Source organism: Parus major, chromosome Z, assembly GCF_001522545.3.
Source record: "Parus major isolate Abel chromosome Z, Parus_major1.1, whole genome shotgun sequence".
Taxonomy (NCBI): Eukaryota; Metazoa; Chordata; class Aves; order Passeriformes; family Paridae; genus Parus; species Parus major.
Genome location: NC_031799.1, coordinates 57,528,616 through 57,539,584, shown reverse-complemented (window position 1 = coordinate 57,539,584; position 10,969 = coordinate 57,528,616).

Below are 10,969 nucleotides of genomic sequence, written 5' to 3'. Positions count from 1 at the left end.
AGGAAAACAAGGAACACATAACAACACCTGCAAGGTTGTTTTGTGTCCCTGAGGATTGTTTTAATTCTTTCCCAGACTACTTTCTCAGGACCAGCCTGAGAAGCTCTGCAGCCTGTAATATGTACAGGCACTGTCAGAATTTAGCATCCATAAATTGTTTCTATGATGTTGGTTATTACTGTGAGGTTATTGTTCTTATTGTTGATCAATTGTTCATTGCTAATGGCACTTGAAGAATGATGATCTATGGAGGCATTGCAACTCAGTAACATTGCATCTCCTTTTAACTTTGGAAGCACCGCCACTCCAAAGACACTGGTCAGATCATGACTGTGATTCTGGGGTAGAGTGTGGCAGAGACACCCACTATCCACATTCTTGGAATTGTCACCAGTGTTGATGCCTAGCTGAGGTAAAGGTTTTTCTGGGTTGTGCTTGTACTGTCCTTTCATTGTCTACAAACAAAGTGAGTTTGATGTGATAAGTTTTGTTTCCCTCTCTCTTTGGACTGTAGGATGAGAGGCCTGGGAGGTTACACTCTGACCCACTGGGACAAATATGAGAACCCTGGAGGATGAAGACATAGTAGCTTGAGAAAGGATCAGACAGAGAATCCAGAACATTGATAGAGACATCCAGAACATTGGTAGAGACATCATCAAAACAACACGTGCCCATAGTTCAGACTTCTTCTATATGAGTATGATGTCTCCATCAATAAATATATGTTCATGGCAACCACCCACCATGATATGGGCACTGACAATTGGATGTCATGTGTCACAGGGCCCGTTGTGACCCACCACAATATGGGCACTTTATGACCTGTCTCTGTTGCCAAGGCATCCACCCACATAATACCAGAGAATATAACAGGACATGAGGGAACAGAGCAGGCCTGCAAAGAGGCCCTGTATACCCACCTCATGTCTTGCTGATGCATATATTTTCCACTTTTCCAATATATCTTCCATCCCTGTGGCTGCAGCCCTCAAACCCCAAGCTCCAGCAGGATTAACCAAAGAGAACCCCCAGTGGAAAGAACCCCAAGCATGCCCAGACTGACCTCAGTGAAAGGGAGGAAAGGGGAGGAGGGGGAAGAGGAGGAAAATGAAGATAAAAGCCCTGGGGCTACTCCAGTACAGCAGCCTGAAGAAGTGAACGGACTCCAGCAGCTGCAGACAGGTAAGTGGCTGAGCTGGGTCATCCCATCCACTCTTAACATCCTCAGGGAAGAAGGGTAAATGGGAATGGGGCTGATTCCCCCAGTACTCCTGCATCATCCACTGGGGGAATCAGCCCCAGGCTGCAGCCAGAGAGACAGGGATTGGTGTCTCCACAAGCTATTGTCTGAGAGCTGGCCCTTGCTGGGGAGTGCAGGGCTCAACTGTGTTCTTCAGGCCCTCCTGCAGTCCCTCAGGTCTGACTGTGCTTGCTTTTTGCAAATTCCAGTTAAGAAACTGCCAGAAGAGAAGAAGTACACCCATTGCCACTTACACAGAGGTGCACAGGTACTTGCAGACTTCCTTGCCTGGGCTGGACCTGCTGCTGCACCTTAGCCAAGCACGGCTGCAGAGCACTAGACTTGACATCCCTCTTTTTCCTGCCCTAAGATATTTCAAGACAACCATGAGTCTATTGATAGTGAAGACAGCAGCATCCTGGCCCATGAGGGCATGACAAATGCTTACATCTATAAAGCAAGGGATTGTCCTGCCGTGCTGGATGTGATCATGGGAAACAGCACTCCCAGACTGAAGACAGTAAGTTGCCTATGGCAAGGGCTTGGCCAATCAGCAAATGTGTACATACTCAAACTGGGTCTGCTACAAATCCAACAGACTTTTAGCTCGCACAGTGTGCTAGAAAAGGAAGGCATTTCATGGGGTTAATCTGGGTAAATTGTAGTGGCACTCCAATTCTCTGCCATGTCTCCTCCAGGTGCCGACCATTGTGAGGGACATTTACCAATGGCTCTCATGCATCACGGATGTATCTATTGAATACAGTCTGGATGAAACCCTGCAGGAGATGACCCTTGAACAGCCACATGATGTGGTGGTGACCCTCCTGCGGTGTGCCCCATCATGTGACAGGTAAAACACCCACTGGCCTGGAGGGCTCAGGACTTAGCAGCCTGAGAGGCCATCAACCTGTGCACCTTGCCCCACATGTGCTGGCAGAAAGGGGAAGATTTTCAGGCCACTCTGACGCCCTTCTTTCCCAGTCATGGCATGATGAGGCCCTACTGCCATGCTCCTTCCCTGCCTGTCAAGGCACCATCCTTTGGCTGTCTGCTACTCACAGTAACAGTCTGGATGGGTACTGCTGGAGAGGGGCAGTGGGCAGAGGCAGAGATGGGGACCAGCTGGAGTCTCTGCAGCTGCTCAGGCCACTGTGTTGTGGCCAAAACCCCACTGACACAGAGTTCTGGGCCTGCAGTGTTGCTATGGCCATGTGGAGGGCGATTGTCTCCTCAAGAAGAATTGCAGAGAAGGTGCTGCCAGAGCTCCTCTGTGTGCTGGAAGACTGGCCGCAGCACAGCACATCCACCTCTGATAAGGACAATGCAGATGTCTTTTCCTTGGCCGTGAGTTTCTGGATGACACCCAAGCACATCCTCAAAGGCTGCCTCTCTGGCACCTCTCCATCCTTTGTCCCCCACCACTGCATCCCCTGCCCCACTTGGTGTGCTAGAAACCTGGGTTCATGGCAGGTGCAGAGGCAGCCAGGTCAGATGCTGCTCCCCCTGCATCTGCCCTGGCACAGAGCAAGGCCTGAGCTTCATCCACCCATGGCTGGGCCCTATCACAGAAATGTCTCAGTGCTAGCATGGTCTCTGGCTGTTTTGTTTTTTGCAGGCAACCAGAGCACTGTGGGAGATCATTCACCTGCCCCAGTGCCCAGAGATATTGATTATGTATTTCCCACGCCTCTTTGTGGCTCTGCTCTTCCAAGTTTTCTCCAGCACAGACCAGCTGCCAGTGGAGGTCAAAGCCTTCTGGAGGCGATGCCAGCACAAGCACTGCCTGCCCAGCAACCCCACCAGGTGCGCCGTTCTGGTCCTCCCATCTCTCCAGTACGTTTGGAGCTGGGGCCAGGATCTGTGGCATGACCTGAGCTTTGCTCTGCACACAGATTTGCATTGGTGACCCTGAAAGCGCTGCTCTGTCACCTTGATTATGAGGATGTGGTGTCTGGAGTTGAACGTGAGTGTGGTTGGGACACACTCCTCAACCCTGACACCCACCACAATACAATGGGTCTTCTGGCCAGGTGAGAGCCCCACTCTCCCTGCTCCAGCTGTTACTTCTTCACAGTATGTACATAATCCCTGTGGTCATGAGTGAGGGGGACTTTGTCACGGATGGATGGTGCGGCAGAGTGACAAAGCCTTGAAGGGCTTGGGTGCATTGGAGCACCCACAACCCAAAATGCCAGTGTGTCTGCACTGATGGCACAAAGCAGGAGTTCTGTCTGCAGGCAGCCTCACTAAGGACAGCCTGCTGGGTACAGGGAATTTGCATCATGGGCTACTCAGCCTGGGCGACAAGACTGGCCCGTGGGCAGAATGGGTGGGTTTTCAGCCTCTTCATTCCTGAAATGAGCCTGCTGATGTTCACCTTCCTCCTTGCAAGAGGCAGTGGTGAAATATGAGACCTCTGTGAGTCAGTTGCAGGAGAGGTCTGCCTGCCCTGCTCATAGTTGAAGATGTCTTTTTCCCCTGCCAGAACAATGCTCAGGATCTCACAGTCCTCTTGTTACCGGATTGCACGCTACCTGTTCAGGCTGCTCCGCAGAGAGGAAGCCCACTGGGAGGTTGCTGCCATGGCTTTCCTTGTTGAGGTGAGCCTGATGGTGAGCACTGCCTTGCTGAGCTGTGTCCCACCACTCTGCTCTTTTGGAGGTGCAGCTGTTGGGGAGTCCATCTGGTGAAGGAGGGGTAGAGGTGGGCTCTACTTTATGCTCTTTGTCTCTTTTCATTGGGTTGATACTTACGACACCTATGGTTTGTGCTATCCTTGTGACAGCTCCTCCTCTTCCCTCATGCTTTTACAAGGCCATATTGCAGGCTGACTAGAGTCAGGGGATAAAGTGGAGCAAGTGAGCAACTTGTGCTTGACAGTGGAAACACAGGGGTGCTCTACAGCCTCTACTACCTTTGGGCTCTGCTGCCATTGATCCTGCATATGCCCTTATTGCTGTTTGTGCCTAGCCCTGTGCAGTGATAAGGTTGTATCAGCTGTGCATCCCTGACACTGATTTGTGTGTTTCAGATCCTCCCTTGCCTTACCACAAAGCAATGGGGTGAACGTATCCTACAGCTTTTCCCAATCTACCTGTGGAGGGAGTCCAGAGTGATGCGTCTCCTGGTGCTCAGATGCCTTGTGGCACTCTGCAAGAGACCCTCTATGGTGAGAAGCAGGCAGCCAGCCAGTCAGTGGGTGGTTGAGTAGCACAATAGCTTGCACTTGGCTGGACTTCAGAATGGCAGCTTCTTCCAGCTCTTCTGGCTTCCCAATCATCTACCAGACCCCATTGGAACAGGCCTTTGGCTTCTGGGCTCTGAGGCAGTAGCACGGGATTGAACTGCTGGAGTGGTTCTGGCCATGCAGCCTTTCATGGCTTCACAACGTTGCATTGTGTTACACACAGGCCAACACAATATGGTCCCTTACTGAAAGCCTCACAGAGCTGCTGAAGGAGGAAGACAGGGAGGTGAGGGAGATGACCCTCTCTGTGCTAAGTGACATGCTCCTGAACAGAGATGAGCCAATTGCTACTTCCATCGCTCTGCAGCTGGTTGAGGCACTCCGGACACTCTTTGTCAATGTAAGGCTCTGTGCCCCCCACCACATGTGCTGGGTGCTGACAGGAAACTGTTTCATTGTGGATTTTCAGTTCCATGCCCAGGTGGGCCTGGAGCAATCAGTTCTGAGGTTCTTGCTCTCTTCCTTTTTACTAGGATACTGGTCCTGTGCAGCTGCTCTCTATTCGCCTCTTTCAAGCAGTGATGGAGTTGGTAGAGAAAGGGGGTAAAATGCCCCTACAGAGGAATGTACGCCAGAGCCTGTTCCCACTGTTCTGCCACTTGCATGACAAGAACCAGTTTGTGGCAGAGGTTAGAATTTCTGAAATTCTGGTGACCAATTTGGAGGTGACTTGGCTGCCTCCTGTGCTGATGCCTTGATGAGCCAAAGGCCCATGCATCTTCCTTCTCTTAGCTACAGAGCAGCAGTTCTGGGGGTACCTCTGTTCTGCTGTCCTGGAAGTACTAGATGCCTGAGATGGGTCATACCTGTCACTCTGCCCAGGCAACAAACTGACTCATGGCTTCCCAGTTGCTGCATCTTCCTACTAAGGGGCAGGAAAGGCCCTGAGCCTTGCCCAGGTGCAGGTGATACAGGTTTTGTGCTCTCAGCAGAGGTTAAATCTTGTGTTATCTGCTGCTCTACAGGCCTCTTGGGAAACTCTGCTTCAACTTAACACATTTCTGCAAGAAAGTAAATTAGAGGATCTGTTGGAAAGCAAATGGAGAGGTGAAAAGTGCATGGTAAGGATGGACTCAATGCTTTTTAAGACCAGCACAGTGTATTGCAAAAGAAAGCACTTCATGGGGATAAGATGGAGAAGTGGCTCACTGTAGTGGCACTCCAATTCTCAGCCATGTCTCCTCCAGGTGCCGACCATTGTGAGGGACATTTACCAATGGCTCTCATATGTCAGAGATGTGTCTGCTGAGCACAGACTGGATAAAACCCTACAGGAGATGACCCTGGAACAGCCACATGATGTGGTGGTGACCCTCCTGCGGTGTGCCACATCATGTGATAGGTAAAAGACCCACTGGCCTGGAGGGCTCAAGACTTAGCAGCCTGAGAGCCCATCAGCCTGTACACTCTGCCCTCACATGTGGGCAGAGGCAGAGATGGGGACCAGCTGGAGTCTCTGCAGCTGCTCAGGCCACTGTGTTGTGGCCAAAACCCCACTGACACAGAGTTCTGGGCCTGCAGTGTTGCTATGGCCATGTGGAGGGCGATTGTCTCCTCAAGAAGAATTGCAGAGAAGGTGCTGCCAGAGCTCCTCTGTGTGCTGGAAGACTGGCCGCAGCACAGCACATCCACCTCTGATAAGGACAATGCAGATGTCTTTTCCTTGGCCGTGAGTTTCTGGATGACACCCAAGCACATCCTCAAAGGCTGCCTCTCTGGCACCTCTCCATCCTTTGTCCCCCACCACTGCATCCCCTGCCCCACTTGGTGTGCTAGAAACCTGGGTTCATGGCAGGTGCAGAGGCAGCCAGGTCAGATGCTGCTCCCCCTGCATCTGCCCTGGCACAGAGCAAGGCCTGAGCTTCATCCACCCATGGCTGGGCCCTATCACAGAAATGTCTCAGTGCTAGCATGGTCTCTGGCTGTTTTGTTTTTTGCAGGCAACCAGAGCACTGTGGGAGATCATTCACCTGCCCCAGTGCCCAGAGATATTGATTATGTATTTCCCACGCCTCTTTGTGGCTCTGCTCTTCCAAGTTTTCTCCAGCACAGACCAGCTGCCAGTGGAGGTCAAAGCCTTCTGGAGGCGATGCCAGCACAAGCACTGCCTGCCCAGCAACCCCACCAGGTGCGCCGTTCTGGTCCTCCCATCTCTCCAGTACGTTTGGAGCTGGGGCCAGGATCTGTGGCATGACCTGAGCTTTGCTCTGCACACAGATTTGCATTGGTGACCCTGAAAGCGCTGCTCTGTCACCTTGATTATGAGGATGTGGTGTCTGGAGTTGAACGTGAGTGTGGTTGGGACACACTCCTCAACCCTGACACCCACCACAATACAATGGGTCTTCTGGCCAGGTGAGAGCCCCACTCTCCCTGCTCCAGCTGTTACTTCTTCACAGTATGTACATAATCCCTGTGGTCATGAGTGAGGGGGACTTTGTCACGGATGGATGGTGCGGCAGAGTGACAAAGCCTTGAAGGGCTTGGGTGCATTGGAGCACCCACAACCCAAAATGCCAGTGTGTCTGCACTGATGGCACAAAGCAGGAGTTCTGTCTGCAGGCAGCCTCACTAAGGACAGCCTGCTGGGTACAGGGAATTTGCATCATGGGCTACTCAGCCTGGGCGACAAGACTGGCCCGTGGGCAGAATGGGTGGGTTTTCAGCCTCTTCATTCCTGAAATGAGCCTGCTGATGTTCACCTTCCTCCTTGCAAGAGGCAGTGGTGAAATATGAGACCTCTGTGAGTCAGTTGCAGGAGAGGTCTGCCTGCCCTGCTCATAGTTGAAGATGTCTTTTTCCCCTGCCAGAACAATGCTCAGGATCTCACAGTCCTCTTGTTACCGGATTGCACGCTACCTGTTCAGGCTGCTCCGCAGAGAGGAAGCCCGCTGGGAGGTTGCTGCCATGGCTTTCCTTGTTGAGGTAAGCCTGATGGTGAGCACTGCCTTGCTGAGCTGTGTCCCACCACTCTGCTCTTTTGGAGGTGCAGCTGTAGAGGATTCCATCTGGTGAAGAAGGGGTAGAGGTGGGCTCTGCTTTGTGCTCTTTGTCCCTTGTATCTGTGGCGACACTGTCACTGCTGTGTGTGTTTCAGGTCCTACCTTGCCTTAACTTAAAGAACTTGGATGGACGAATGCTACATCTTGTCCAAATCTACCTGTTGAGGAAGTGCAGTGTAATGCGTCTCCTGGTGCTCAGATGCCTCGTGGCACTCTGCAAGAGACCCTCTATGGTGAGAAGCAGGCTGCCTAGCTGAAGCTGTGCAAGCAAGCAGTGTGTGGCTGAGTAGCACAGTAGCTTGCACTTGGCTGGACATCAGAAGATGGGCAGGTTCTTCCATCCTTCCTAACTCCCAATTTGCTTGCCATAGCCTTTGGCTTCTGGGCTCTGAGGCAGTAGCATGGAGTTGAACTGCTGTAGTGGTTCTGGCCTTGCAGCCTTTCACGGCTTCACAACATTGCATTGTGTTACACACAGGCTGAAAGCATGCAAGACCTTACTGAAAGCCTCACAGAGCTGCTGAAAGAGGAAGACAGGGAGGTGGTGTGGCTGACCCTCTCTGTGCTCAGTGACATTCTCCTGAACAGAGATGCACCAATTGCCATTTCCCTCGCTCTGCAGCTGGCTGAGGCACTCCAGCCACTCTTTGACAATGTAAGGCTCTGTGCTACCCCCTGACTCCCTGAGATGCTGCCAGGAAACTATTTCCTTGTGGATTTTCAGTTGATTCCCAGGTAGGCCTGGAGTAGACAGTGCTGAGGTTCTTTATGTCTTCACTAGGATGCCAGCCATGTGCAGCTGCTCTCCATTCGACTCTTTCAAGCGGTGATGGAGTTGGTAGATCAAGAAGAACGAAAACCCCTGAAGGACTGTGTGCACCAAAGCCTGCTCCCGCTTTTCTACCACATGCATGATGAGAATCAGTCTGTGGCAGAGGTAAGGACACTGGGCTACTGGTGTCCCCTGTGAGGAGGCTCAGCTGCCTTCTACTGTAGCATCTCAAAGAATGCAGTACTCCTGCCTTCTTCTGGCCTTTGGCTGGTCCTGTGTCCTGGGATGCTGTGCCATCTCCCAGTCTCTGCTGCTCTGCAGGCCTCTTGGGAAACTCTGATTCAAGCAACAATATTCCTGAAGAAAAGGAATCTTGAGCAGCTGCTGGAGACAGAAGAGCTGTGGAGGTTTGGTCAGCGCCTGGTAAGGGTGGCCCCACACCATGTCTGAACAAGCCCTCTACCCTCAAAACCCACTGTGAGGGGCTGGCAGCTGTGGCCCCTGCCTACTGCTGCACTCATCACCAACAACCTGTTCACCACATACTACTCCCCTTGGGTGTGTGGCCCAGCAGGCTCTTCTCCAGGCTTCTGTGCAACCCTGAGCCAGTCTGTCAACAAAGCCCCAACCCAACTGTGCTTTGGCATCAGGACAGCACTGAGGCTACCTGTGGAGTAACCATGCTCCCTCCAGCCCAGCTTCTGGCTGGCCTTCAGGGGTTTCCATGCAGGGATGTCAGTCTGGGATGCAGGGGCTGCCCATCCAAGGGGAAGAGTCATTGCCAACCCTTCCCTCTGTCCCCTTGCGCTTTCTCCAGCTGGAAGAGGAGAGAGACAGAGCAGATGAGTACCTGCGCCAGTCTGTGATGTACCTGCAAAGCCCACAGAAGTCCATGCGAGAGGCAGCCGTCAGGCTCACTGGTGAGCCAAAACCCTCAGGGTCTCTCACTGCCCTACTGCAGTTTGGCCCCAGCCCCAGGAGCAGGACTCAGCCCAATAGCTCTGGTTCCCTGACTGTGCCTCAGGACTCCCTGCCTCTCCTACCCTTGCCCTTGTGCTTTATACATGGGGCTCAGTCCTACCAAGGGGAGGAGGACATGTGGCCAGGCTGGCAGCACTGGTGCTGGGGAGCTGTGCCACTGGGGTGATGCCAGGCTTGGCGTCCCAAGTGCTTAGCAGCTGCTACTTGAGCAGGCAGCAGGAACTGTTCCAGGTCACCTGTGAGGATCAGTGAAAGCAGTGGGATGTCAGAAGGGACAGGTGAAAGATCCTGGGCAGGGTTCTGCTCTCTGTCCACACAAGGAGTGGTGTGAACAGAGCAGACAGAGATTTAAGGGACACAAGAGGTATTCATGGCAAGCACTTTAGAATTTATCCTCTTCCAGTTCCCTTGTGTGCATGGGAAGATCTGGGATTGGGTGGGGTGGAGACAGGGTGGGGCTGCCCTCACAAAAGAGATTCCTGGAGTCCCTGAAGGTCTGGGCTCTGACCTTGTCTCTATTCCTCTCTGTTCCAGCTCTTCAAGGCACAACAAAAAACTTTAGCCCTTCCATCTCTAACCTCATTACTCAAGCCCGGCACTTTCTAAGAACTGCAGAGAGAAATCCTTACTCCAGATTCAAGCTTCTGCAAAACCAGCTCTGTGAGGCACGGAAGAAGCAAACTTCTGTCTCGGGACGTGGCAATGTTGGGTTACGCTGCAGGAAGTCCTTGCACTGCTGACCCCAGGAGCTCTCAGGGCCATATGAATGGAAATATTAGGTGGATTCTGGCCTCTCCCAACACACAGAATATCTCTTCTCTTAGATCACTTTTCTTCACCCCTTTTAAAGACACTTTTAAAATGCAAAAACAGGCACTATTTTTTGTGAACTAAAGGTTCACAGTCTCTTTCTTTGGGCTCCTGACAGTCAGAGCCAAATCTGCAGCTGGCACTGCAGCTGAACACTGAGCTATCTGCACTGATCATATATCTCAACGCTCCCACCCATATTTTAATTGAGCATATCTGCTAATACACTAGGAGAGAAAAAAATGTTTCAAAGCATTTAACCACTGCTCTTACATACAGCATTATAACAAATAACAAACTTAACAGAGTTAAGGCTAACAAGAGTGTCATAGGACAGAAATATTTATCAATATGAAACCACAAAGGACCCTCAAAAATCAGTTACTGATCAAGAGATTGATCCTTCTCTATTTGTTAGCATATTGAGTCAGGCAGACATCACCATCTAACAGAGAATATTCTGAATTGGAAGGGACCTACAATGATCATTGAGGCCAATTCCTTAAATAAACGGTTCATATGGTGATTGAAGGTGTCTGTGACCTTGGTATTATTAGCAAGCTGATTGATTGTATTTGATAAGGACGGTAGAACAGAACAGCATAGCCTTGGAGAAATAGAAACAGGACGTAACTTAATCAAGCAGAATTCATACAAGACACAAGCAGGATGCAAGGTAAGCTCTGCAAGGTTAACAAAGCAGGAGTTTTAAACCATTTTGCGCTTACTCAAAAGTAGGGGTCAAGGAGCGGCCACCTCAAAAGAACATCAGATGTTGAAGACCACAGAAGACTCCCTATGAACCATGTAAGGACTTCTGATAAGGGGTGTGACTATGTAACTTAAAGTAAGACATGTACATCAAGTAAGTGGTGATATCTAACGATTATGTAAATCAGCGTGGCATGATA